Raw genomic sequence first — 27,420 nt, forward strand, 5'->3', positions numbered from 1 at the left:
ATTAAACACAAGTGTTAGAATAATTGAGTGTTTTTATAGTGTTATAGCCATGCTAAAATCCACAATTTATTGTTGTATTTTGAACATAAGAGGCACTGTTGCATTGCAGTTAGTATTAGGCTGCCCTGTCCAAATGGAAAACAACTAACCTTTGTTGAATTTTTATGTTTTGTGTGCGTGCGTGCGGGCCGGGTAGGCGTGCGTGCGTGTGTGCGTGAGTGGGAGAGAGAGAGAGAGAGAGAGAGAGAGAGAGAGAGAGAGAGAGAGAGAATAGTGTATATGTGAGAAACTGAAATGTAAAATGTTGGCATAGGCTATGACAGGGAATCAACCTGACCGAGTAAAGATGTAAATATGGTCCACAGGCAGATTAACACATCAAGCTGCGGCAGCAGCAATTATACGGAGGGTGGCTGGTACATTCCTCTCGGGGCATTTCTTGTTATTTCCATAAAATAAATAAATAACTTACTCCAAACTGTGACACAGTGCAAGCTAAGCAGAAATGGACTGCTTGTGTGTGGATACTTTGTTGATGTTACATTGTGAGCCCTTCCTGGGTTCTGTGTATAAAAAGTGTTTTTTTTTTCTTCTAATTGTTGTTATTGTTTCGTATACATTGAGTATGTAGCATCTTGTGTCTGACAAAAAAAGTATTCCAAACCACTGCTCCAGTGCATTGTGGGGTGTCCTTTCAGCTCTCTGGTAGCCCAACATCTCAATTCTTAACTGACGAGGATCATACACGTTTAGATCATTTGAACAGGATAACACGTGTCTATATTTTCCTATCAGCATCTTTCACACAATATATCAGAGCAGTAAAGGATGTGCTGCCTTCAGGCTTCATTTGCGATTGTTTCTTGCAGTATATGACAAAGACATATCAAGGGTAATTCATGCTGATTCACCTCACTAGCAACATCAAAGTGAAATTGCACTACAGTTCCTATGGGGGGCACAATGTGAACAAGATAAAAAGCCTTGTGAACACAATGGTGATAATAGTAACACATAATCATTTAAAAGTGGTGTGGCTCTTTGACCAGTCTGATGAACAACCAACAATAAGGATAATGCTATAGTAGCCTCTGGAACACACACACACACAGAGAAAGAGAGAGAGAAAGTCAGAATGATGAAGTATGAATAAATCAGTGTTATTATGGTTTGAATGCTACTGTATAAAAACCACACATATGTGACCATATATAGTACAATATAATCATCTATTTCTATGATCTGTAAAGCTTGTGAAATTAAGCTTATCATCATCAGCTTATCAAGCTTATCATATTGATATCGATAATGACAAACATTACACTATGTTTCTGTCACATATGTGATGAGTTCTCTGCTTCAGGCTAATGTGCTGGGTGGTTGCGTATGGTGCAGCAGCTGGGCTTGCATGCAGTAGCCAGAACAAGTTGTGGGCTCAATTCCTGGCTGCCAGCGCTGTGCCCTTGAGCCTTGAGCAAGGCACTTTACCCTGAGCTGCTCTGGAGAGACTGGCCCGTGTAACAGTTGAAATATGTACGTCACTTTGGATAAAAGCGTCAGCCAAATAAATCAATACAATAAAAATGTTGCGGGTAACCAGTTCTTTCATATGAAACACATGTTCAGCTCAGCTGATTGTATGAGAATATATGGATTTAGATTAACAAACATTACGGTAAATGTCCCCAAGTCGTCCATCTGTCGTTAGTTGACTTGTGGTCTCAAGGTGAATGTCGAGTATATGTTATGTGAAAATCACCTTTAGATCAGTTTTTAGACCCTCTTTACATCCCCTTTAAATGAAAAAAAAAATGATGGTGATGTCTGCCATCTGGGGATCTGTAGAATACATATCACAATCTCCATCCCCATCACAATCTCCATGAAGTCCTCTTTCCTTGTCTTAAATCTTAGGATAAATGTACAACAACTAGAATACTGTGAAAGTCATAATGTCCAGCAGACTCCCACAGCACATTCACATTCTTCACAGCTCATGAGCACTACATTTCTGGTGAATAATGCTAGATCAGCAACCTCTATTCTGCCTTGACATCAGTCACAAAAAATGGCATGCTTTGTGTACCAAATAGCGTACATTTAAATCTAGGCCACTACAAATGGCCCATTTACAGCTTTCACTGTAAAGATGAGTACATTTTCAGGACACATCTTTGAGGAATTATGCTGTTTTTGCATTTTAGGATTGGCTTGCCTAGGTGTTTACGCAGTCAAATTAAAGCCTGCTCGATCTTAGAACTGAAGTGAAGATAGCATTGGCACATTAAAAATGAAACAAAGCAATTCCAACGGCCTTGCTTCAGTGTTCTGTGGCAGATTTACAAAGGGTGTCGTGCTCTGGCTCTGTGTTTGTCTACGATGTTTTCCCCAGCCCCTCGCCTCGTAGGCCTGTGGTGTCACGCCTTTCTCCCCCTCTGAAAGTGTCCCCTGAGTCCAACCTTATTTCAGTTGGAATAAAATTGAGTCCAAGAGCAGAGCTGTTCAATTATGCCAGCCGGCGCTGACCACAGGACTGCATGCTAACATGGTAGGAGACAAGTGACACCTCTCCCTGAGAGAGCCAGTGGCCATGGCGAGGGGGTGGTGGGCTATGGAAGAATAGTGGCTGCAGTTTGGAGCATTAATGAATACTTTGTAACACGTTAAGTCGACAGGCCATAGAGTGCCGATAACTGGGGAGGACCAGCTGGAGTCTCACTCACACCTTGGCTTATTTCTCCCTGGATTTGCCATGCCTTCAGCATCAACATCAGTGAGATTAGATCGCTGCTGACTATCCTTGTGATGTGACCTTCTTGCTTGCACAAGTATGTTATACACAAATACAGTAAAGTTCAAGATTTTTATCTGTATACAATTTGATGACATAAAGATGAAAACCAATAACCTGACTCTCGCCAGATGAATTTCGTTCCGCCTAAGGGCTTCTACATACTCGACGCACCCGACCGGTAGCGCGACACCGTGACGTCAAAATGACGTAGATCTTGCTGGTGCGCCAGGATTTTAGCCAGGTAGCGCGAGGTAGCGCACCATTCATTTTTTTTCAGACGAGCGCAACAAAGCGGAAACAGGAAGATGGACTAGTTCGAGGGCAAGCGAGAGTTGCAGTGTTTTGTTACAGTCGTGAATTTTTAATAGTTTGCTGGATAAGTTAACAAAGTTACCAGTGAGAGTTGCAACACATGGAATTAAGAGGAAAGAATAGAAACGATTTATTTTCAAACAAAGGATATCTATTAAGGCCTGAACAAAATCTCTTTCCACTTCAGGAAATTACACAAACTCAGCCAGCTGCTAGCTAGCTAGCCAGCTAACTAAACTGTTTAAATTATTAATATTTCCCTCGGGATGACTAAAGTATCTATCTATATATCCATCTATCTATCTACCTGTGTGCACACCTTGGAAACTAGATGATAATGATGGTGGTAGTTGTGAATAGTAGCAACCAAAGTCTGAAGTACCATCACAGAGGCTAGCTAATAGCAGAGCCTGAATGACTCATATTGCACACACTTTTCATGCTCTAACCTAGCCTGGCTCCGCACGCACATTTACATTTGACTAGTCTGGCAAAATACATTGTTTTCTGACTGCCGATGCAGATTATTATCAGTTTGTAAAATTCAGGTGAAATAGGAAGTAACATTAGGAATCCCTGATTGGTGTGATTAGTCAAGCTGGACCAATGAGTGCAAAGGTAAACGCAAGTCCATGTCCATTACGATACTAGGGTTGGAAACATCTACCAATTATGAGTACCCAGACTCACGTGAAACAATGTAGTGAGTCTGGTGAAGCCTGGCTAGCCCTCACCTGCACGAATGACAAAAATCAACTCTAGAAATAAAGATTCAACACTATAGGAAAGTCTGGGATGAAATGATTTGGGAAACACTGGTAGAAAAAGAAAGACCTTCAGTTAGGTATTCCCTTTGAGTCTTTGTAAATGGTGGAGATGACTCATGATCACAGAGTCTCGTAGGGCCACTTTGATGGAAGAGTAAAACTCTCCTTGCTCTGGGCTTTCCCAGGCTACAAATAAGACACATCCAGTGATGTAGTGGTAAAATAAGAGGTGGGTAAACCATGAATTCTATGATCTGATCTATGAGGTGGACTGCGCCATGCGGTATCATATTTTTAAAAAAGGCATTCAGAACATGGTGGTGGTTATTGTCCAATGTTTATAACAATACCAGTGGTAATGTCCTAGAGTGTTGATGAGTGCATTATTGTGATAATACAGTGTGATTTTTAAATGTTAAAAGCTGCAGAATAAACTCTTTTGAGAGGTGGATAAACTCCACTACATCCCTGGATGTTAGGAGTTTGTTAAGAGTGATAAACACAGTAACTCTCAGTCTCCTTTTTGTAAAGAAACAGAGATCGAACAAATGCTTGGAATAGCTCATGAATAAAAAAAGGTTCTGTCCCGATGAGGCCTTTTCTTACTACTTGGCCATTATGCATGCATGTCTAGATGACTCATCTACCATTGATTCTGACACAGTTCTCTCTAAGTAAAGGTATTAATCAGTCAGTGCAGTCTTTTCTGTCCTCTATTTTCACACAAGCGTTTTAACTGATCTGCAAAACTGCCCCTGATTCAAGTGATTTTAGCTCACTCTGTTGCTAGGCTGGCTGGGTTGAGTTCCTATATCAGAATTATTTATGACTTTAAGCACTGTGACGCTGATTAATTCTTGCCTAATTGCAACCTGTGCAAGCTTTGTTGTTTTCTCAGGCATAACTTTGCCTTTAGCCCTAACACTTTTTTTGCAAGCCAAATGTGCCCAGAACTACATCCCGGGGGAGTTGCTTGGTAGGGCAGCGAAGAGCAGTGAAAGGCAGGGAATTCTGGGAGTTGTTGGCTTTAATCCGCATGAACCAAAAATAAATGAGTAAGTAAGTATATATACTCTTTTGATCCCCTGAGGGAAATTTGGTCTCTGCATTTATCCCAATCCGTGAATTAGTGAAACACACTCAGCACACAGTGAACACACAGTGAGGTGAAGCACACACTAATCCCGGCGCAGTGAGCTGCCTGCAACAACAGCGGCGCTCGGGGAGCAGTGAGGGGTTAGGTGCCCTGCTCAAGGGCACTTCAGCCGTGCCTACTGGTCGGGGTTCGAACCAGCAACCCTCCGGTTACAAGTCCGAAGCGCTAACCAGTAGGCCACTTCTGTAGGCCAGTAGGCCTTTTTCTCGGTCAAGAAGGCACTGACTTCAATGATGACTCCACATTTCTAATACATAAATGACTTAATTTAAATACACATTCATCTTCCCAACGGTGAAATGCTCCTTTAGGCGAGGATCACATCAGCCAGCGGCAAGCGGCAGCGGCAAACGCAACGCAACGCAACGCAACGCTTAGACCATAATAAGTTTTATCTCGTTCCTAAGCAACACACACGGTTTGTCAATTGAATACGCTCGCGTTGCGCTTTGAAAGTTGAACCAAGTTCAACGCTCAGCTTGTTCAACGCTAGCGTTATGCCAGCGTTGCCATTGTTCCGCTGCTGAACCCTCGCTCCAGACCCCACCATCTGGGTGGGAATTGGAATTGGAAGCTGATCTTCTGAATGCCAACCAATGTGGGACTGTCAAATTTACAAACACACACAGAAGAGAGAGAGCGAGAGAGAGAGAGAGAGAGAGAGAGGGAGAGAAAGAGAGAGATGAGAAAACAGATTTAATTTAATGCACTAAATTAACTGCACATTCTGCTTGTTGTTTCAATTGATGATGATGTTAATTTGCAATGGTGTTAGTGTCAGAGAGACATTTAAATTAGACATAACCCAAATGGATGAAATCACTCTAATGTGAAATCCCTTTCCTTTACATAAATAAATAAAATGACTTCTAAATGCAAATAGTTACTTGATGCCATTGCAAAAAAAAAAAAAAAAACATTGTTTCAAATAGAACTTTTACAGAGACTTGTTGGAGACATCAAGTTCACTTTTCAAATGTTGATTAGTTTGCTGTTAGTCTGTGGCCTCAGCAGGACGCCTCCTTATGGTCACCTTAAAGCTGTGCGGCTGCACATGTAGGCATCTGTCTGCCTTTGACCACTGCTGGGATGTGCCTTGACCTTTCCCTGAACTCTGGCTGTTAGACTGTGTCTGATTTAAGGCCAGTGCATATTTAAGGCTGTATATTCTTCCTCTCTTTTCATCTCCATCTGAAGTTTCCTGACAAGCCAGAGGGGATGGGAATCAATGTGATATGTGGAAAACTGCATTAGAGTGATGAGATTATTTCAAAGACATGAAAGGGAATAACAAAATACAGCAGGGGTTGTATTTTAGTTATTGGAGATGAGAGACTGATATCATAGCACTACAGCTGTGCCAAGCTTCAGCTGCCTCCTGTAAACCTCATCTGATCTTATACAAATTATGTTCTAAAATTTTGATGAAGATGTGAACTATCAAATGTGAAAAATCCATTTTCAAAGTGGACACGGTGCAAACCATAATCTCATAAATGAACACAAGAACATTAGCAATACATTAAACAAGGTCCATGCTTACGTTTATGTGATTCCACAAAACAATACAAAAGTACAAAATAAGGATCTTCTCCACACTCATTTTTAGGTCTTCTGTGCTTATTTTGTTTCCAGAACATTGGACATGGATTGATTGTTTCATATAAAAGCAATATCTGAAGCTCATATGCACCAAATGCTCTTTATCATCTTTGGCATTGGGATTTGCTGTGATGAGAAGCCAAGACAGCCACAGGCTCCAGGCAAGTCTTGGCTCAGAATTCTCTCAGAGAGGGAAAAAAAAGCAGGGCCAAAGTTCAGACCCTGCAGAGGTATTGATCGGCTGTACAACTCTCTCCTGATATTGAGATTGTTCAAGTGCTTTTCTTTAAAACAAGGACAGATACTGTATACACACACCATGCATTCAACACACAACACACTCAGCTCATTATGTGGTTTTAAAAAAAGATATTGTCCAATACAAACCCTTTAGCGGGATGTTGGCCACTTTGCTATCTGAGAATCCAAACCAAGGCATTCATCCATCAGTTGCACTCTAAAGCCAGAACCCTTAAAGGCATCCCAGTGTGTTTGCCTCTCCACTAGTTAGGTGTCTGGCATTATTTGCTGTTTATCCTCTCCTCTCCTCTCATCACAGATTTCTCCTCATTCATTGTTGAGCACATTATGGATCCTTATGAATCATGGGCCCATGTTCCAGAAAGGACAAGCTGAGAGATGATTAATGTGATTATCTCTGTATTTCAGCCAAAAGGTGATTAGATAATCAGTCATGTTACAGCCATGGCCAGCTCGGGCATGGGAAGGGGGAAGAATGAGACAATAGATATAACAGAGGGATTACTGGAGGGCTGCAACATATTTAAAAATGCGGAGCCTCATACGAATGTTGAACAATGTGCAAAAATATTTGTTCTTTGTACAATGTATTGCTAAACTACAGGCCGTAGCTAGCTACATTGACACATAAAATTCATAACCATGGCTGATGGTCATGTTTGGTAACTGCTGGTGCTCTCAGAGAAGGCTCTGATCAAGATGAATATCGTCTACTCATAGATATTTTGTGCTCCATTAAGCATGACAAACATATTAGCTTGCAGAGTCAAGGAAAATCCCCAAAGAGGTGAGGGTATATCACATCCACAGCAGTGATCATAAACAAGGAATTGAGTCTTGCCAACTCCTTTAACATCAGACGGGATAGAGAATTTGCATGCAAGCATGACTGAAAGGAGAGGCCGCTATCTGCATACAAATTACACATGTGCTGGGGAAAGAGACGGCTGAACATTCTGTCCTTTCCTCCTCTGCGGTTTTAGAAAGAAAGATATTGCATATTGCACTATTGCTCTGACCACTGAATGTATTGACATTTCACACACTTGAGAAGGAGACGGGTCGGTCCAGGTCCTTGGCCTTAGATGTGGGAGCATGGTCACTAAGCTAATTAATCTACACGTTGCCAAGCTGACAGGAAACTGACATCTCTACTGTTGTGTGTTCAATTTGTTGAAAGGGTTGGCCAGGTAATAATCCAGCATGGGGTTTGTGTGTGTGTGTGTGTGTCTGTGTGTGTGTGTATTTGTGTCTGTGTGTGTGTGTGTGTGTGTGTGGGTGTGCGTGTGTGTGTGTGTGAGAGAGTGTGTGTGTGTGTGTGTGAGAGAGTGTGTGTGTGTGTGTGTGTGTGTATTTGTGTCTGTGTGTGTGTGTGTGTGTGTGTGGGTGTGCGTGTGTGTGTGTGTGAGAGAGTGTGTGTGTGTGTGTGTGTGTGTGTGTGTCTGTGTGTGTGTGTGTATTTGTGTCTGTGTGTGTGTGTGTGTGTGTGTGAGAGAGTGTGTGTGTGTGTGTGTGTGTGTGTGTGTGTGTGTCTGTGTGTGTGTGTGTATTTGTGTCTGTGTGTGTGCGTGTGTGTGTGTGAGAGAGAGTGTGTGTGTGTGTGTGTGTGTGTGTGTGTGTGTGTGTGTGTGTGTGTGTGTGTGTGTGTGTGTGTGGTGCTCATGTTGTATTGCTTAGTTAGGAGTGATAATGCATTGTGAATAAGCACACTGGCAGACATCGAGCACATATAATATTCTGAACACACCTTTGTGGATTTTTTTTTCATTCATGTTTTGACATTTGTGTTCCATGCAGTGAATAAACTGTACAAAAGTGAAAGAACTGTTAGGAGTTAAGCTGAATCAGAGAGTGGAGTAAAGTTTGTGCGTAGTGCATGAGAGTGGATCATGAAGTCTCCCCGACCTTGAAAGAACAGCTCTATAGTGTTTAGAAGAGAGGCTCAGGCAGTGTCTTTCCAGGTCTTCCCTGCCTAACCTCATTAAATTAACTGTCAATATGTTGGAGTCCACTGTTTCCTCCTCCTCCTTCCTTCCACCACTGTACTTTTGGTTCTGGGGGATGAAAACAGCAGTGACCGTCTCATATAGAGTTAATATCTTACTGTGACAGTCAAAGTGACTTATCTTGTCATGTTTTGTGAGAAGCTCATTAGTGCAGCTTCTCCATTTGTTCGTGTGGTTTGATTTATCTGACTGCTGGTTGGGTGGTGTCTTGTCAGCTTCTGCAATTTATGGTGCACAACACCAAGAGCATACCTCACACCGCGCCGTCTCTATGAATACTGTCCTTTATGGCTCACTAGCCAGTCCTCAGAGGAAGTACAGCGTAGAAACGTTGTCAGGTATCACATGTGGCCGAGTGTACTGTATGCCTTCACCTCGGCCAATGGGATAATGTTCCTTTTTCTTTTCTATTGAAAGAAAGCAAGATATTTTAGAAATACAAGCACCTTTGTAGTGTTTAAATGCCAGAGAAAGTATGCGTTCATAAATCATGTTAGAGCTATGACATACATGCAGCCATTCATAGTGCAGACGTGTTTAGTGCTCTGTTTTGATAAGTGAGAGCAATCAAAACCCATCTACCATGCGATTCTAATAAAAGCCTCCTTCCATAATGGCTTTATGTCTTCTAAGCCAAATGGGAGTGAAACCCCACATGGAGGAATTCAGGCCCATTCCAACCCTAATGTCTGATGGATCCTTAAAACAGAGCATCTTCTACTCTTTCCTACAGACACTTCATCTCCAAATGAATGGGAATAAAAGGACGCATCATGTGACTGACCTCTCTCTATGAACTCTGTTTGACACACAGCCATTCTTGAAAGCGCAAGTGCATCCTTTGTGGATGGAAATGTTGGGGTGTAAGCGTCAGCATGTTGTGCTGCTCACTGCAGAGGATGAAGCTCTGACTGAGACACTGGAGACTGTAAGGCTGACAACAGAACAGAAATCCACGAATTAAAGAGGATTCATAATACAGTTGATATTAATTATGCCAGTACTTTCTCTGCGGTACACTGCTTTAATGTTTCTGAATTTTATTGCAGCAATGTCAAACATGACTGTGTAAACCCACTTACCAAAACAAGGGGCAGCCTATTGCAGGCAAGTAAATTTGTCTCCATTATATAATTCCTATCTCCATCAAACAAGGTGATTAGTGAAACAAGATCATTAGCACTAACAGTTTAGTTTGGTTGGGCTGCACCCAAGCCAGACAAAATAAATATTAAAAAACCAAGACGAGAGAGAAATAATACATCCAGATATGACTGTTTATCAAGATGCTCTGGGTGAAGGGGTGGTCTTTGAGGAGCAGAGTGTTAGTTTGGGGGTTTTCGGTTTTTCAGTTTCTATATTTTCTCCAAAAGATGAAAAAGGTGAATAAGGCACTTGACTTCTACAAGCTGATCTTATTTTCCTGAGGAGTGTAAAGGGAAGAGGTGTGGAGGCACAAAAAAGCTCATATCAAAAGTTTGGACCATCCTGTATTCTAATCACTGCTATAGACATGCATCATGCTTCAACCATCTCTCAAAAATGACTAGACAAACACTATAGACAGAGACTTTCTAATGTGGAGACACAGCACTCAAAAAATACTTCATAGAAATGCATGGTGCTAGTTTGTCACGCCAATATGGCCGTTGTCTACACATATCCCACCCCTTCCTCGGCAAAACGTTGACATGTGAATACATTGAGCCAATCATATGGTGTGTTGTGAAGACATCGTGCCAATCATGTGTTGTGATCTTGCCGCTGGAGCAAGATTGGTGTCGTGAAGCCTTGCGCACGCACATTTCTGCCGAAATGGATGCCCGACGAGTGCTCAAAAAACGTTGTCAAATGGCCGCCGAGTGGAGGGACTTGCCTAAAAGGACTTTGCTATAGACAGTTTTTACATAATTATCATATAGGGATTGCCAAAGTCATCAACTTCCTGAAATGTTGGTCAACGATTTCTGGCACACCGATATACACCCTGCCTTATGAAACTTGGTGGGCAAATTTCGTACTGGGCCCCCAATACTCCAAAAAAGCAGTTTTTCCTAAATAGCTACCTGAACCGTGGTGCCGAGGAATTTATGTGTACACTTAGTGACTGTACACCCACCGGCCTGTAGATGGTGGTGTTGAGCGAAGGATTGCTGGTAGAGGATGATGAGCTACAAGGAATGACTGTCTCACACACACTGTCTCTCTCTCACGCACGCACGCACACACACACACATATAAACACATGCACACACACAAACACACAGACTCACAAACTCACACACATATGCACGCACGCATGCATACACACAGGCACGCACACATACACACAGGCACGCACACACAGGCACGCACACACACACACGCACACACACACACACACACACACACACACACACACACACAGAGACACACACAAGCAACACAAAAGTTGAAAGAGTAGGGGATGGAGTGAGAGATGGAGACAAATTGACAAGCGTGATTTTTTCTCACTGAGTGGATGTACAGGACTGAGCGGCGGTCATATTTTGTACCGCTACAGTATATGTTACATCTAGTTTTAAATGGCATTACCAACCTCTTATGTTCAGTCATTGTTTCAAAGGACACAACAGAATAAAACAAAAAGATCTTTTGAAATATCTCCACTAAAGACCCACTAAAGATAGACCTGTGTACCTGGTGTCACTGAGACATAACTTCACTGAGACATAAGTCTCACTTTCATGTTGGGTAGTATGCTACGTAACTCTTCTACCACCCCTTGCCAAGGTTGCTCTATATCTGGTAGGGAATGATAAATAGCCCACTTCTGCCTCTGCCCCACCTCTCTAGGGGACGCGTCTCATGGAAGCTACCGCAACAGTACAGAAGGACAATGTATCAAATGAGCAATCTGCACAACAGGCTTGTGAAAAAGCCTTTCTTCAAACTCCTGAGATGGCACTATTTCTGATACTCTGAGGTAATGGCAGTTGAGCATGACCAAGGTTTTTTTTTCAACATTCCCAGCTTTTTTTATTCTCTCTCATGCAGGTCGGAATACTTTCATGTGACAGCAAGGTTAACTTATGTTCAGCAATATCAGGTTCAATAGGCTCATCGCTGAAGGTATCAAGCATAGCGATGTCCAGTAAGCCATTACTGCTCTTAGTCTTTTATGTCTGAGACACTTGAGTTGTGTGGGAGGGGACAAATGTGATTCAGTTGGGAGGACAAACGGATGGAGCACATAGACAGAGGAATTAGCAACCTTTTATTTTTTAGGCTACATGTCAGTTTTATTGCTAGGGTATAATATTATACTACAGAGGATGTACACTATAAAACAGGCAATCCTTGGATTTGGAAAGTCAGTATGTCGGTAGGATTGTTTTTATCTATAGCCTCCTTATGAGTTCCCTCTTCCAAAAGTCTCCACAGGCAAAGAGACAATAGGCCTACTGAAGTTTCTCAATCATTAAACTTTAATGGTGTAACATCTATTTATACTGAACTCTGACTTCTCCCAGGGTTCCTGGGTCTGCCGGCCTGGAGCATGTTAAAAGTGCTGGAGCTAGATAGCAATTAAAAAATAGAAGATGATGTCATCGAGACTACGACTCTCTGTCATATTCCCCAGTCATGAAAGCTTGGCCTCGTTGCTGTAATCCGGCTTTAATGGGCATGGGTTCATCTTGGGTGTCATAATGGCTGAGAGTCTGCCAGGCTTTTTGGTGTGATTCTGGAACGCCTTACATGTGTATGCTTTGTGTTAATAAAGCCTTTGAAAAAAAAAATGGTTACAACAAGAGAGAAAAAAACAGCATGTTATTTTATAATTGGTTCTCCATGTTAGGAAAGAATTATCATTTTGGCTGTAAGATGCACTTTGGAGAGCCTGTGATCCCATGTTTGTAATGTGACTATGAAATCTCACAATTAAGAACATCACAAGCTGTTGGCACAGACCACTGTGTCATCTGTCTCCACATCAGCCCTCTCTCCACTTGTTTGTTTCATTCTTTTGTTGTCCTGACAGACATCACACAGTGACATTATCAGCTCCGCTGCCTCTAGTCTCTCATTTCCCAGCTCGCCATTGATATTTTATGCATCATATTTTCCGCTAAATTTCTCCAAAGAGAAAGAAATGTCATTGTCCACCTTTTCTAAACAGGTTTCATGTGTAACAATTAAGGTTTAGAATTGGAAACTCCGTGCACAGTAGGGTCCCTATGATCATTTGTGTATGAAAAGTCTAAATGTGAATTCTCAGAAATAAATTAACACAGTTTGACCCCAATTTTCTTAACTTCAATCTAGTTAGCCAGTACTTTAATCATTGTAATTAATGGGTTTCCTCTGTCCATATTCATGACAGGAATAATGCAAAGACCCGGAGAACCCGATGGACTCAAATAGGGATATCTACAAATGTATTCAAATCATTCAGTGGAGATGGGGAAAAAGCTGTCCTCTTCTATTACAGGAGATGCTCATTGAATACTTAGCACTCATAGATTGGGTATATATGTAAATACTGTGATTGCCAGACTGGAGAAATGAGATACTGTGACCTAAGTATGGTCAGTGCCCTTTATGTCTCTCATCTGATCCATGGCATGGTTGCACAAAGGTTTCATGCTTGCTTACTTTATCTTGATACTAACCATACCTTATCTCATTCCATATGTTGAATCTGGTTTTGTCATCAATAACTAAAAGCATTCAGAATACTTTTATTTACACTGCTCGCACCTGTTTTTCCTGTTCTCTGCAAATATGTGATTTTAACCTTAGCAATTTTGAACAACTAGCCACAATAACAACGCCAAAATACATTTCCCCTTAAGAGGGGCAGATCAGCCAAAGTAGGTGGTTGCTCCGGCAACTAGTCCTGTGCTGTGGACATCCCTGGTCTTGCGTAGGGAAGAGGAGGAGCTGTTCATGACCTGTGGAGCTCAGATATCATTTCATCTGTACAGTTAATACAGCTCAGAAAACCTAGGTCAGGTTTAGAGAGCAGCTAGGTGCTTTGTTAATGTCCTGGTGGACTGGTACAGTACTACCTTGAGCATCTCAAACATGGTCACAGCAGCATTGTGTAAAGGTGCTGTGGCTGTCCTGCATGTTTACTCTCAACGAGTTTACTACTTACATTTAGCACAAAGGTACCTGGGTTTCCTCCTGCCCACTGCACTGGCTCACTCTAAATGAGTTTGTCATGGATCAAAAGTGCATGATGCACATAAACTCCAGCATTTGATTCAGACCTGCCTGCTTGCTCCCATTATCAAGTTTACAAATGAAATGTGATCTGGTCAGTTTTGTTCTCTCCTATATAGACATCTGTTTTTTATTTGTGTTCTCTCCATCCAGGTTGTCCTACCATGTATGACTTTGCAGAAAGAATTATGTGACTTCATCTGTATTTTCTCAATTGATACTCTTAATAATAACAATTGTTACCCTTAATAATAATAATAATAATAATAATAATAATAATAATAATAATACAAATAATAATAATAATAACAATAACAATAATAATAATAATATCATTGTCATCTTCATTATTATTATTATTATTATTATTATTATTATTTTACTTGGGATGTTTTCTCATGACTCCAAAAGAAAAATAAGGTAACACAGCTGGTGGCATGCATTATTCATAAATCTATTCCTCATTTTAAAGCTCCTTGTTTAAACACAGTTCACTAAACCTTGACTGAACGTACCCATAAGAGATGACATGTCAGAATGAGGAATAGGCTAACTAATGAGGACCCACATAATCCTTTGGCTGCTACCTAATGGGGCATTTAAGAGGAGACAATGAATCTTCTTGCATATAGCTCAACTTACACTTTTCTCATTTGTAAGAAGTCATGTTAAAGGAGCAGCACAATTAGCTGGTAACACAAAACGATAAAGAACTCCTTTGTACATCGGTGTCCCAGTCTACATCACAGGTTTTTTCCTGCTCCGCTTCCGTGAATAAGCAGTTGTACTGCTAGTTACAAAATTAAGATATTGGTGGAGACTGGTATTAACAATCCAAATCAACAGCTGAAAACAGCAGTATAGTATAATGTGTTTCCTGAATGAGCTGGTGCTTGTTTGCATCAGTTCATGTTATGTATGTCAGATGTGTGATATACACAGTGGAATCAAAATCTAAAAGTGCTGTCACACGACAGTGCTTTGTCACATTTACATAAGGTGCATCCCATCCCTCTATTTGCATGTGGCTTCTCTCCTCGGTCCTCCTGCTCATTCCCCGGAAATCGTTCAAAGCTTGACGTCATCGAGGATGTCTCATTTCTCTAATTGCAACCAGAGGAGGGGAGAACGAGGAGAGGGGAGAGAGGAGAGAGGAGAAAGAGCCGATACGTGAGAGCATTTTATGCAGAAGCGTTGTCAGTCGGAATTGTGCGATCATTGGTCCAAGCTGTAAAAAGTTCCCTCCCATGTCTATCAACTTTAAGTTTCCAACAAGTTCGTAGGGATCTATTAGTGACAATAAATTAGTAGATAGAAGAAAATATCTTTATATGCTGGAATTATCATGAACTACCATGCAGACTTAAAAAAAAAAGTTCATGTCTGTTTTGTTCACACTGTAAACCCCAACAGGTTCAATGAACTCAAAATATTTGATGAAACTGATTACCTCAAAATATTTAGCTATGTTAAAAAATATTTTAAGTAATTTCTACTTAAAATTAGACTTTTTTTAGTGATGGCCAAATGAAGCTTTGGTGAACCACTGAATCACAGCAGTGTGAACCTAGCGACACTATCTGAAAAGCAAAAAGATGGCCGCCACACATACATTTTTCAACATTCCTTAGGAAACCAATATTTTTTTGGTTACATATACTGGTTTGGGTAAGGACTTTTATGTTGAAAAATCTACATGTGGCAGCCATATTGGATTTTTTCATTAGTGTTGCTAGCTTCACACTGCTGTGGTTTAGTGGTTCACCAAAGCTTCATTTGCCCATCACTACTTTTTTAATGCTCAAAATCTTTAAGGACAAGGATAAAAATTAAAAAGAACTAGATGTACCGCATAGCGGTACAAAATATGACCGCCGCTCAGTCCTGTACATCCGTTCCGCGAAAATAAATCACACTTCAATTTGTCTCCATATTTTACTCCATCCCCCACTCTTCAAATTTTTGTGTATGCTTGTTTGGCATGCCTGAGTGTGTGTGTGCGGCTGCACAGAAAGTAGCCTATTGGTGCTGAAAAGGTGAATAGATTGTAGAATAGCCAAAGAAGATGTAGCATTGTTATAAAACCTTTAAAATCTCTAAACAATCATAAGTAGGGCAGTTCATCACAGTTCATCCATTGCAACTGGATTGATGAAAGGTCACTTACACCTGTAGGCTACATTGTATTTGGGAAAAGCAAAAGGTATCAGCATAATGTTATTTATTTATTTATTTATTTATAAACAAAAACATCTCTGTCAGTTCCATGCCGTTTTCAACAGCTATCAAAAACAAAGGTCTTTTTTGGATGGATGGATATTTTGTGAATGTTTCTTCTTCTACTGTACATAAGATTTTAGTCATCTTTAGTTCATGTAATACTTTATTGTCAATGCACAAATTAAGTAACAGTAGTCTGAAACTTTATTGTTAATGCACAAATTAAGTAACAGTAGTCTGAAACGAAATGCTGTTTTACATCTAACCAGTGGTGCAAATAACAGACATGTCCAAATGGGCCTTGATGAAATGCGTCGCTAGACTGTTCATACACATTTTAACGGGCCAAAGTTGAAGAGCTGTTGTCCGTTATTGTTCGTGCAAATATAGGCTGGTTCATGTTCCCTTGCATTGTGTAACTGAGGTCCATGTCCAATTTTCCGATTGAGATATCCACGCTCTGGCTATTCTAAAAGCAAAAAAGCATCAGGGAGTTATGACAAAACTGTAACTAACAAACTAGATCCTAATAGAAAGCTGTTAGCTTCCCTAAGCTACAGGTAGGCTTATAAGGTAGGCCTATTTACAACATAAATTGTCAATAGGCTATGCTGGCGACACAAATAAAATCTCCTTTGGAAACCAATGGCTTACGCCTTACAGTATCAAGCGGACTTAAACTGCCATACCGTGGCGAAAAGTTGTAATAAAATTCACACAGCTCCATGAGTCAAGGAAAGCGCGGATGAAGTAGCCACTTCTAAATGGGACCCACTACACAGTAGCTTAAGGTGTGTTGCTAAAGCAGCCATAATGAAATGAAGGTGTCATTGTTTGGATACTTCACACCAGAGGTGGGACCAAGTCACTGTTTGGCAAGTCACAAGTAAGTCCCAAGTCTTAGCAGTCAAGTCCAAGTCAAGTCCCAAGTAAATACAGACAAGGGCAAGTCGAGTCCAAGTCCAAGTCACATCAAAGCCAAGTCGAGTCCAAGTCCAAGTCCCAATCTTTTTCAAGTCCTGAACAAGTCATCAGGTACTCTTCACTTAATAATGCCATTATTAGACTATCGATCATAATTTTAACACATCAATCTAATCTACAGTATTTTTTTTATAAATACAGATTAAAATATGTTCAATGGTTCTGTCTTGAAAGCTTTTACGATATATGCATGCGCATACCTGTGAAATATACGCATGAGCATACCTGAGTAATCTAGCTATAAGACACTCAGCACAGCAGCAAATATATATTGTTTTTCCAAATTGCAGCGTCCACTGTAAGAATGAGTAATAATTTGACTGATGGCATTTCACTGTGCTAGGCCACAGATTTGCCTGCTAAATTAGTAAATTGCTGCAGTTAAATATTTTACGTTTTTGTTAGGGCTGTCAAACGATTAAAAAAACTAATTAATCTCGTATTTTGAAATGAAGTAAATTTTCTCCCTAAAGACTAAGCTTCTTATATGGCCTATTAAATACAGCATAAATCACAAAATTACTGAGTAACAAGGTAAAACACAAAGGTAAAAGTAAAACACTTCTATATTATTTAAATGATAATAATGACACAGTAATTTTGTTTTAAAGTATTCATTTCTTAAATACTACACATGTGATGCTGTTTAACTCGTTTGTAAATGGTGCACTGTCACTTTAAGCCCATTGTGTGCCACTGTCCACACGTTCTCCTAATGATCTTTTTTACCAGCTCCATTCAAATATAGCTATGGCCAGAGCTAGTCCACAAACTCTAACATTGTTTGTGCCACATGTATAGCACAATATTAACAATGATAAGCATGATATTAAGTTGGCACAAACAGCTTTCATTCCTTTGGAAATAAAAGCATGTAATGACATGATGCTTGCTAGACATTTTCTGTTTGCAATTAAAAGTGAATTATGAGCCTGCAGCCAGTAGCCACCTAGCTGAGTGGAATGCGTTTCAATCGGCATTTCGTGTGCTTCATGTAAACGAATTATTGAAGACTTCAAGACTCACCAGTTCCATTACACAAAGGCAAAGACAACTCTTCATATTCTTGTCCATTTTCCAAATCACAGTGAGCGCAGCTTTTGTCAAAGTGCCCTGGCTCTCACAGTTTATAACAGTAGCCTAGTGAGAACCAGATAAATCCGCAATTTCCTCTAATCTCGTCTTTGTTTCCTTCATGATTTCATTTTATATGTTTCTTATATTTAAAAGGAGATATCAATCATCATCAACAATGTCCCTTCCGTGCGTGCGCTGAAACGCATTCTCAATTAAATGGAGTAGGCTAGCATACGTTGAAGTTGGATCTTAATGGAGAGGACCCGAAAAGGATCATCTTTATGTAACATGCTGTTGGTTTGACATTGTAAACGTTGTCTAACAAGAATGCAAATCGGTTTGCAGTAAAGCTATAATATTTATTTAATATTGGTCCTTCCTCTGTCTCTTGGTGCCCTACACACAGTGCGTGATGCGTGGTGGTAACAGAAGCACTGACTGATCATCACTGTGCTCTGCCTGTTTGTGTCCACTATGTGTTTTGTTTTTTTCGTCGCGGAAGTAAAAAGCATCTCTGGGGTGACTGGTCCACGATCAGGAAATGTATTTTTTGACTCGAGACATGTCAAGTCATTACAAGTCAAAGAGGCAAAGTCCGAGTTAAGTCTCGAGTGAATAGTATTCAAGTCCAAGTCGAGTCGCAAGTCATGCCTAATTTTATCAAGTCGAGTCTGAAGTCATTAAAATCACGACTCGAGTCTGACTCGAGTCCAAGTCATGTGACTCGAGTCCACATGTCTGCTTCACACACACGTGCTTTTTAATTTCACAGACTACACAGACTCGTGATGTATTCAACAAGTAAATTCTGGGCAACCAGTGATGTCCAGGAAAGGCTGGATGGCAACTGAGGAAGATCAGTGACGCTGGAGAGACAGCTGACCTCCAGGAAAGCCTGGCATGGTTGCATGAGGCTAGCAACCCTATGTACAGCACTCGCAAGAGGGCACCAAATCAAGCTACGGATGACCACAATGAGCAATACCCCCAGAGTCTCCCCAAGTGTGGAGGCAATTTTGTTGCAGCACAGGGTGGCAACACCACGTCAGATGCAGGAGAACCCCAGTCAGGAGGCACCCCACAGCACTGGAGATCTCTTGGCAACGGCTTTGCCTTTGAACCACACAGTGGTCAACTCTGATGCCTCCCGGCTACCTCAACCTGCAAAAGACAGAGTAAAATGGCCAAAAATGAACAGCAACAAGGAGTTGCAGCAGCTGGATGAGGATCTGTGTAAGATTCTTGAAACTGCTCTGGTAGAATTTCCCCTGGGGATCAATAAAGTATCTATCTATCTATCTATCTATCTATCTAGAACAGAAGATGGCAACGATGACGGCAATCACCTACAATGTGGCCAAGGAGCGGTTTGGTGTCGAGGAGAGGAAGACCAACGCTCCAAATGTCCGGCAACCAAATCGGAGGGAGAAGGAGATGCAGAGCTTGCTGAGAGAGATAAAGACACTCTCCAGGCAGTTCAAGAATGCCACCGAAGGGGAAAAAGAGGGAATTGGAGACTTAACATCAGGGCTTCGTGAGCGGCTTCGCAGGCTGAGAAGGGCGGAGCAGACACGGAAGCAGAGATTGAAGAAGGGGGCAAAGAGGGCACAGTTCATCAAAGACCCCTATAGGTTTACTAAAGCCTTATTAGGAGAAGCAAGATCAGGAACACTCACCAGCTCTAAAGAGGAGGTTGAAGAAGCTCTGAGGTTGACACACTGTGACCCACAGAGGTATGAACTTCTGAGCAGCCACCCAAAGATCATCAGGGTGCCACCCCCCTCAGAACCTTTGGTGACCAGAGAACCAACCTGGAAGGAAGTGGAGGTGGTGAAAAAGGCAAGGACAGCATCAGCCCCTGGACCAAGTGGGTTGCCTTACAAAGTGTACAAGAAGTGTCCACTTCTACTACGTAGACTTTGGAAGCTCCTCCGGACAATCTGGGCAAAGGGCAACATACCAACTACCTGGAGAGTGTCAGAGGGCTGCTTTGTGCCAAAGGAGAAGGACTCTTCTGCGATCGGCCAGTTCCACACCATCTCTCTGCTGAGTGTAGAAGCCAAGATCTTCTTCTCAGTCTTGGCGAGAAGAATAACTAACTACATGACAGCAAATGGATACGTCAACACCTCGATCCAGAAGGGGGGGATTCCAAGGTTCTCTGGATGCCTGGAACACACCACCATCCTCAGCCATCTGATCCAGGAGGCCAGGGGGAGCAAGGGCAACCTAACAGTTGTCTGGCTGGACCTCGCAAATGCATATGGGTCCATGCCCCATTCCCTCATCAACAAGGCTATGGAGCAGTACCACATCCCCGACAAGATCAGGCAGATGATCAACAGCTACCTGGGGTCATTCAAGCTGCAGTTCCAGACTGCCAAGTTCACCACCACATGGCAGCCACTGGAGAAGGGCATTGTAACAGGATGCACAGTATCCCTCATTCTGTTTATCATGGGGATGAACCTCCTGATTACAGCAGCAGCAGCAGAGGCCAAGGGACCAGTTACGGCAGCAGGGAGCAGACAACCCCCACTGAGAGGATTCATGGATGACCTCACCATAACAACCACAATGCATGTGCAGGCAAGGTGGATCCTGAAGACTCTTGGGGCTTTAGCATCATGGGCGAGAATGGCTTTTAAGCCCAGGAAGTCACGGAACATGGTGATAAGGCGGGGGAAACTAACAGAGGCTTTCAAACTGCATGTCCAAGGCGAGCAGATCCCTACAATCAGGGAGAACCCCATTAAATGCCTGGGGAAGTGGTACGACGACACCCTCAGTGACAGAAACAACATCTCTGACACTGCAAATCAGGCGGACGAGTGGCTAAGGAGGATTGACAAGTCAGGCTTACCCGGCAAGTTCAAGTCCTGGATATACCAGCATGGGCTCCTACCAAGGCTTATGTGGCTGCTGACAGTCTATCAGATCCCAGTGACTGCAGTGGAGGGAGTGGAGAGGAAAGTGAACCGAATCTGAGGCGGTGGCTGGGTATTCCTCCCAGCTTCACTGCAGTTGGGCTCTACATCCGATCAGGACAGCTCCAACTTCCATTTTCCTCTGTGGTGGAGGAGTTCAAGGTGGCTAAGTGCAGGGTGGCAATGATGCTCAGAGACTCAAAGGACGAGCAAGTAAGCAACGCAGGGGTCACAACACGAACAGGCCGTAAGTGGGCAGCAGACACTGCAGTCAGACAAGCTGAGAGCTCCCTGGAGTTGAGAGACATCATTGGCAATGTCTGCATGGGTCGGCAAGGACTGGGAACATCTCACTTCACACAGTGGAGGAAGGCAAGCGTCCAGCAGAGGCGGGAGATGGTACAAGCGGAAGTTCGTCACCAGGAGGAAGAGACACGGAAGGCTAAGGCTGTGGAACTGGCAACCCAGGGAACATGGACCAGTTGGGACCTCTCAAACAGGAGGGTCACATGGACTGAGCTCTGGAGGCTGGAACATTTCCGTGTTCGCTTCCTCCTGAGGTCTATGACACACTCCCATCACCAGTGAACCTAGCCAGGTGGGGCTTGAGGGAGGACCCGCTCTGCAAGTTGTGTGGGAAGAGGGGGACACTGGCCCACATTTTAGCAGGGTGCCAAATCGCTCTGGCGCAGGGGAGATATAGATGGCGGCATGACCAAGTGCTCCGAGTGATGGCTGACATTTTCGAACAGGCCAGGAGAAGACCACAGCCGACCAAGCCACAAGTACCATCAATGCAATTTGTCAGGGCAGGAGAAAAGCCATCCTCTGTTAAAAGAGCCAGGACCAACATCCTCCAGGGGGCACAGGGGTGGGAGATGTCAGTCGACCTGGGGATGAAGCTCACTTTCCCACCCATCGTCCAGACCACCATGAGGCCTGACGTCATCTGGTCAGAGCAAGCTAAGAAAATCATCCTGGTGGAACTGACTGTGCCTTGGGAGGAAGGCTGTGAGGAGGCCCATGAGAGGAAGAGCCTAAAATACCAGGACCTCATCATGGACTGCAAAGACAAAGGCTGGCAAGCATGGCTGTTTCCAGTGGAGGTCGGGTGCAGAGGGTTCTCAGCACAGTCAATGTGGTCTGTGCTCACTGCACTTGGCATATCTGGCAAGGAGAGGAAGACAGCTGTGCGCAGGATTGGGGAGGCAGCAGAGAGCCTCATGCTGGTTGTGGTTTAAGAGGGAGGAGTGGGGCTGGAGGCCTGGAGTTGATGGGCAGTGACCTGGCCACCACTGCTGAACCGCCAGCTGGAGGGTGTAGCGGTTAAGGGTCGAAACACCCCGAGAAGGTTGGGTACCGTCTGATGACATCAGCTCCAGGCCAAAAGCCACCCACAGTCACTTTAGGGAGTGGCTGTATGTATAGCATCACGTGATGTATTCAACAAGCTACCAAGCTGGAATCAAAGCACATCGATTCCCCTCTCACACCCTGCACGCACTTAAAACAAAATAAACAAGCGTCTCAGTCTCACGCATGTATAGGCAAAACTGTATCAGACCGGTGTAACGTTGGTAAATCTTCCATTGCACAGAATGATTTTTGTAGCACGTGCAACAAATGACAGTCGAAAGATACAATTACAGTGCTGCTATCAATTTGCTTGGTATAACCGCATTCATAGTTTTCTACAAATGCAATCAATCAAATTGGCCTCCATCACTCAACCAACGCTAACGGTAACATTACCTAGGTCCTTATTGATATTATAAGATTAACGTACCTGCAGTAAAAACCAAGCATGTCCGATAAACATCCTCAGATTTATTTCGGCTTCAAGAAGAAATGGGAATTACATTTCATGTGAACATCATCCTATCCTTATTAGACGTTCTCTGCGGTAAACTAGTCCTTGTAGGAAGCGTCCATTGTTTTTCCAACCCACTTTTAACTTCCAATAAAATTACGTCTCACTGCAACGATGCAGCCATGATGATGATGATGAATATTTATTTTGACTTTCTTTTAATGCTACTAAATTTGTAATTATGTATCGGCCGTTCTAATACCGATAGTATGTAGGTGCCTGTGTGCATGTGTATATGTGTGCACCTCCATCTACAGGCCAATGAGTGTACAGTCACTAAATGTACACAAAACCTAATTTTTTTTAAACCCCACTATGGATGAAATTCTACGAAACTTGGCATACCCCCAGAGAATGCCAGGTCAATCATACACATACATTTTGGTGCAGTTCTTAACATCTTAACTAAAGATAGGGGTGATTAAAGCAGAATAATATTGCATTTTTATTTTTTACCGGGGGGGGGGGGGGGGGGGGGGAGGGTGCAAATCACAAATGAGTGATTATGGGCCAGATTGACGTGGGCCCTTGAGACCAACATACCATAAAAGATTCTTCATCCTCAGTGCCACGGTTCAGGTAGTTATTTAGGAAAAACTGCTTTTTTTGCGGTTCGGGGGGCCCAGCACGGGGGGGGGGGGGGGAGTGGCCCCCGGGGACGAAACCGTAAAAGTCTAGTGGGGCTACATACCCACCAAATTTCATGTGCCCCGGTGGTTTGGTGTCCCGGATATCGTTGACCAAAAATTCAGGAAGTAGATGACGGGGGAAAAAAAAAAAAAAAAAAACTTTGACAATCCCTATATGACCGCTTCGGTAGCTTCGCTAGCGGCGGTCATAATAATGTGAGAAATAGATGTTTTAAGTTATTGTTACATTAGTCAGACAAGCTTTTAAGACTCCAAATCTTTGAGAAAATGAACAAATAATTTCAACAAACAAACATTTTAAGTAATTACTACTCTAAACTAGAAGTTATTCACACTCATTTTTTTAGGAAGTTGATGAACTGAAACATAATAATTTGACAAACAAACATTTTAAGTAATCACTACTTAAATGGTTTTGACCTGACGTGCATGCGTCACTGCTTCGACCCAAAGCGGCAACCGAGTTATGATAAAATGTCCAGATAAAATGTCCAGATTGTGCGTTTTCATGAGTTTCACGATAGTCATATATTTCATTTCCATTCATCACAGAGTTTCCAAAATCACATATAAGGTGTGTTAGAGTGTCTAGTTTCGTAATTTTAAAAAAATATATAAACGTAATATTACGTTTACGTTTTTGGCACTCAATGAGAAGATACATTTGTCTTGGAAATAATCTATAATAGTGGCAACACAGTACACCACTAGGTGTCATAGGCATGGGTAGTTGAGTAACAGTAGGCAAAATTAACAAACAAAAGAATATAAGGTACAAACAAACAGACAAACCACGGATGGCCCTTTCACAGCCTGAACTAATACAAAAAAAAAATAACTCAAGGGAAAACATTGCTCAGACACTAAACCATGTGCATTTGCTCTCTTTAAAAGCCACCGGTTATCCACAGCCAACAGGCCAGGCATGCGAGAGAAGCAATGAAGTCTTAGAATTTAGAATAAAGCCACGTTCTTCCAACAACACCAACCACAAACACCCATGCCACGAAAATATCAAATGACCGGCTGTGTTCTCCCAGAGAGGAAGCTACGTATATGATCACCACCCACGGGTGGGCGTGTGCACCAGCGCTGCAGGTCAGCCTTTCTGCATACACACCTGGCTTTAAAGTTCACCATCCTGGTAGCATACCTATCTACTGCCAAGACCTGAAGGGGACGGGGAGAAAATGTACTTCTGCTACACTGGCAGAGATCTCATGTGAAACAGACTGTGAGGTGGAAGGGGTTTGAATGCTGTCTGGCAGTATTATGAGTGGAACGTCTTAAGGGGGCCCTCTTCCCCATACAGCCTGATCTTATAGTGTGTGCCAATTCCATCAAGACACTCCACAATTTCATACTTGGTAGACACCCATGTATCCTGGATTTTGTGGTGACCGTGAAAATGGTTCTTGCAAAAGAGTTTACATGTACATTATATTTAGCAGACACTTCTTGACCAAAGTCACTTACATACTGTATGTCAGCTATATTACAAGGGCATAACAGTGAAAGCCGGGAATTGAACCGACAACTTTCAGGCTACTGCACGCTAGCCCAGCTCCTTAACTACTACACTACCACCGCCCACTAGAAAAAGACTAGAGTGCCAGGTGGTAATATGGGTACAGTGTCAGGACCGCACACTGCAATCTCCCAGAAGAACAAAATGTATTGTTATGTGTCATGATGTAGTGTGCGGACAACTACTCTTCTTTCCTTGATAAGCTTTTTTGTCCTGCCCCTGGCCTCAGTGAGGTGGGATGTGCATACAACCACTTTGAAGAGGACTACAGTGTTACCACCATGCCTACGATATGCCGCAGCCTCTTCTAAGTGTCTCCTAGCACTAACATAGACAGAAGTCAGGTACTCTTGATGTTGCACCACCCAATCAGTTGGTGGACTGTCCCTGTGGTCAACTGGTAACTGTGGCTTCTGACCGAACATCAGCTCGTATGGGGAGTGCTGTGTGGACTGGTACACGGTGGTATTATAGGCGAACAGGAGCTGAGGGAGCAACTGGGGCCATTTACGCTTCTTTTCAGGGGGTAAGGTCCCGAGCGAGTCTTGAAGTGTCCTGTTGAAACGTTCACATTGACCATTCCCTTCTGGATGATAAGTGGTGGTTCTAGTCTTTGTTATGATGTAGGTGTCACACAGGTGCTTCAACAGCTCCCCCTCAAAGCTGCGCCCCTGATCAGAGTGGATTCTCCTTGGCACGCCATACACATAGAACCATCTCTCAGTTAGAATCTTAGCTATGGTAAAAGCTCTCTGATCAGGGGTGGGAAAGGCCTGGGTAAACTTTGAGAAAACATTTGTGACTACCAGAACATTCTCTTGTCCTGTGCTAGCCCAATCCAAGAGAGTAAAGTCAATGGAGATTATCTACAAAGGCTTAGTGGCTAACATATTTCCCAAGAAGGTTCTGGCTTGGGTTGTCACACTCAGAACACCACTTTTGCACCTCATACCACATCTGGGGCCAGTAGCACTTCTGTCATATCAAATCTGTGGTCCTGTCCACCCCCAGATGGCCGTGGTTGTTGTGTAGGCTAGTGAGCACTTCGACTCGCAACACCTTTGGCAGTAAAAGCCTGAATCGCTCGGTACAAGGTCCCATCCACTTCCTGTATCTGGGACCACTGCTTTATCAACTGTGGACTTCCCTTGGTTCACTCCACTTGTCTTAACGGGTATGTGGTCGTCCCAGTCACCAAAACCACAGGTATCTGGAAATACAGGGATCAGTCCCTTGCAGGACTTTCAGGTCTCTTCTGGTTCGACCAGGGATGGTGTCCACCATACAAGATTCTGTTATCCAAGAGTCTTGGATAGGTGCACTCGAGGCTTACATGTTGACTATGGCAAGCGACAGGGGGACTTGTGGGAAGCAGGGGGGCTTGTGGGAAGCCTAGAAAGGGTATCGGCATTGCAATTAGCTGTCCCAGGACAATATTTGATGTTGTAATAAAGAGGGCAAGCTGAGAAACCCAGCAATGTTCCAGAGCGCTGACTGCAGGTATTGGAGGGGATTGTTGTCAGTGTACACGGTGAACGTGTTGCCCAGGAGATACTTGCCATTTTTTTCTGTGATTGCCCACTTGACTGCAAGGAGTTTGAGTTTCATGGCACTATAATTTGACATGTTCCTCTCACTTGGCCGAAAGCCCCGGCTAGCATAGGCTATTGGTCGCCGTAACCCATCCTTCTCCTGTGACAGAACTGCCCCCAATCCTGCATGGCATGCATCCATCTCTAAGATAAAGGGACGACTGAAATCGGCATAACCTAGGACTGGCGCTTGAACAAGCCATTCTTTTAAGGCTTTGAATCCAGAAAAAGTCCTGAAGGCAAACCTGAACGTGACTACATTCAATGTTAACTATCCAATTTTCAGATGTATGTAATTGAAATGTATGCAAATTAGTGCATAATTAATGAGATATTGTTAAATTACATGCATAAACATATATTTTCAGAAAACTTGTAATGCAAAAAAATATTGTCTCTACATAAACAATCAACTAGTAAAGTTTCATAAGAATATCAAGGAGTTAAATTTTGTACCCTATTCATC

General features: G+C 42.7%; 1 long non-coding RNA gene across 1 annotated transcript; it reads left to right on the plus strand.

Moving 5' to 3' along the window:
• On the plus strand, positions 1 to 26,272 carry LOC121711776. Its single transcript, XR_006032432.1, has 3 exons — positions 1 to 11; positions 10,217 to 10,226; positions 26,123 to 26,272. It is a non-coding gene; the product is annotated as an uncharacterized LOC121711776 (long non-coding RNA).
• The last annotated feature ends 1,148 nt before the right edge of the window (positions 26,273 to 27,420 follow it).

Source organism: Alosa sapidissima, chromosome 6 (genome assembly GCF_018492685.1).
Source record: "Alosa sapidissima isolate fAloSap1 chromosome 6, fAloSap1.pri, whole genome shotgun sequence".
NCBI classification, from domain to species: Eukaryota; Metazoa; Chordata; class Actinopteri; order Clupeiformes; family Clupeidae; genus Alosa; species Alosa sapidissima.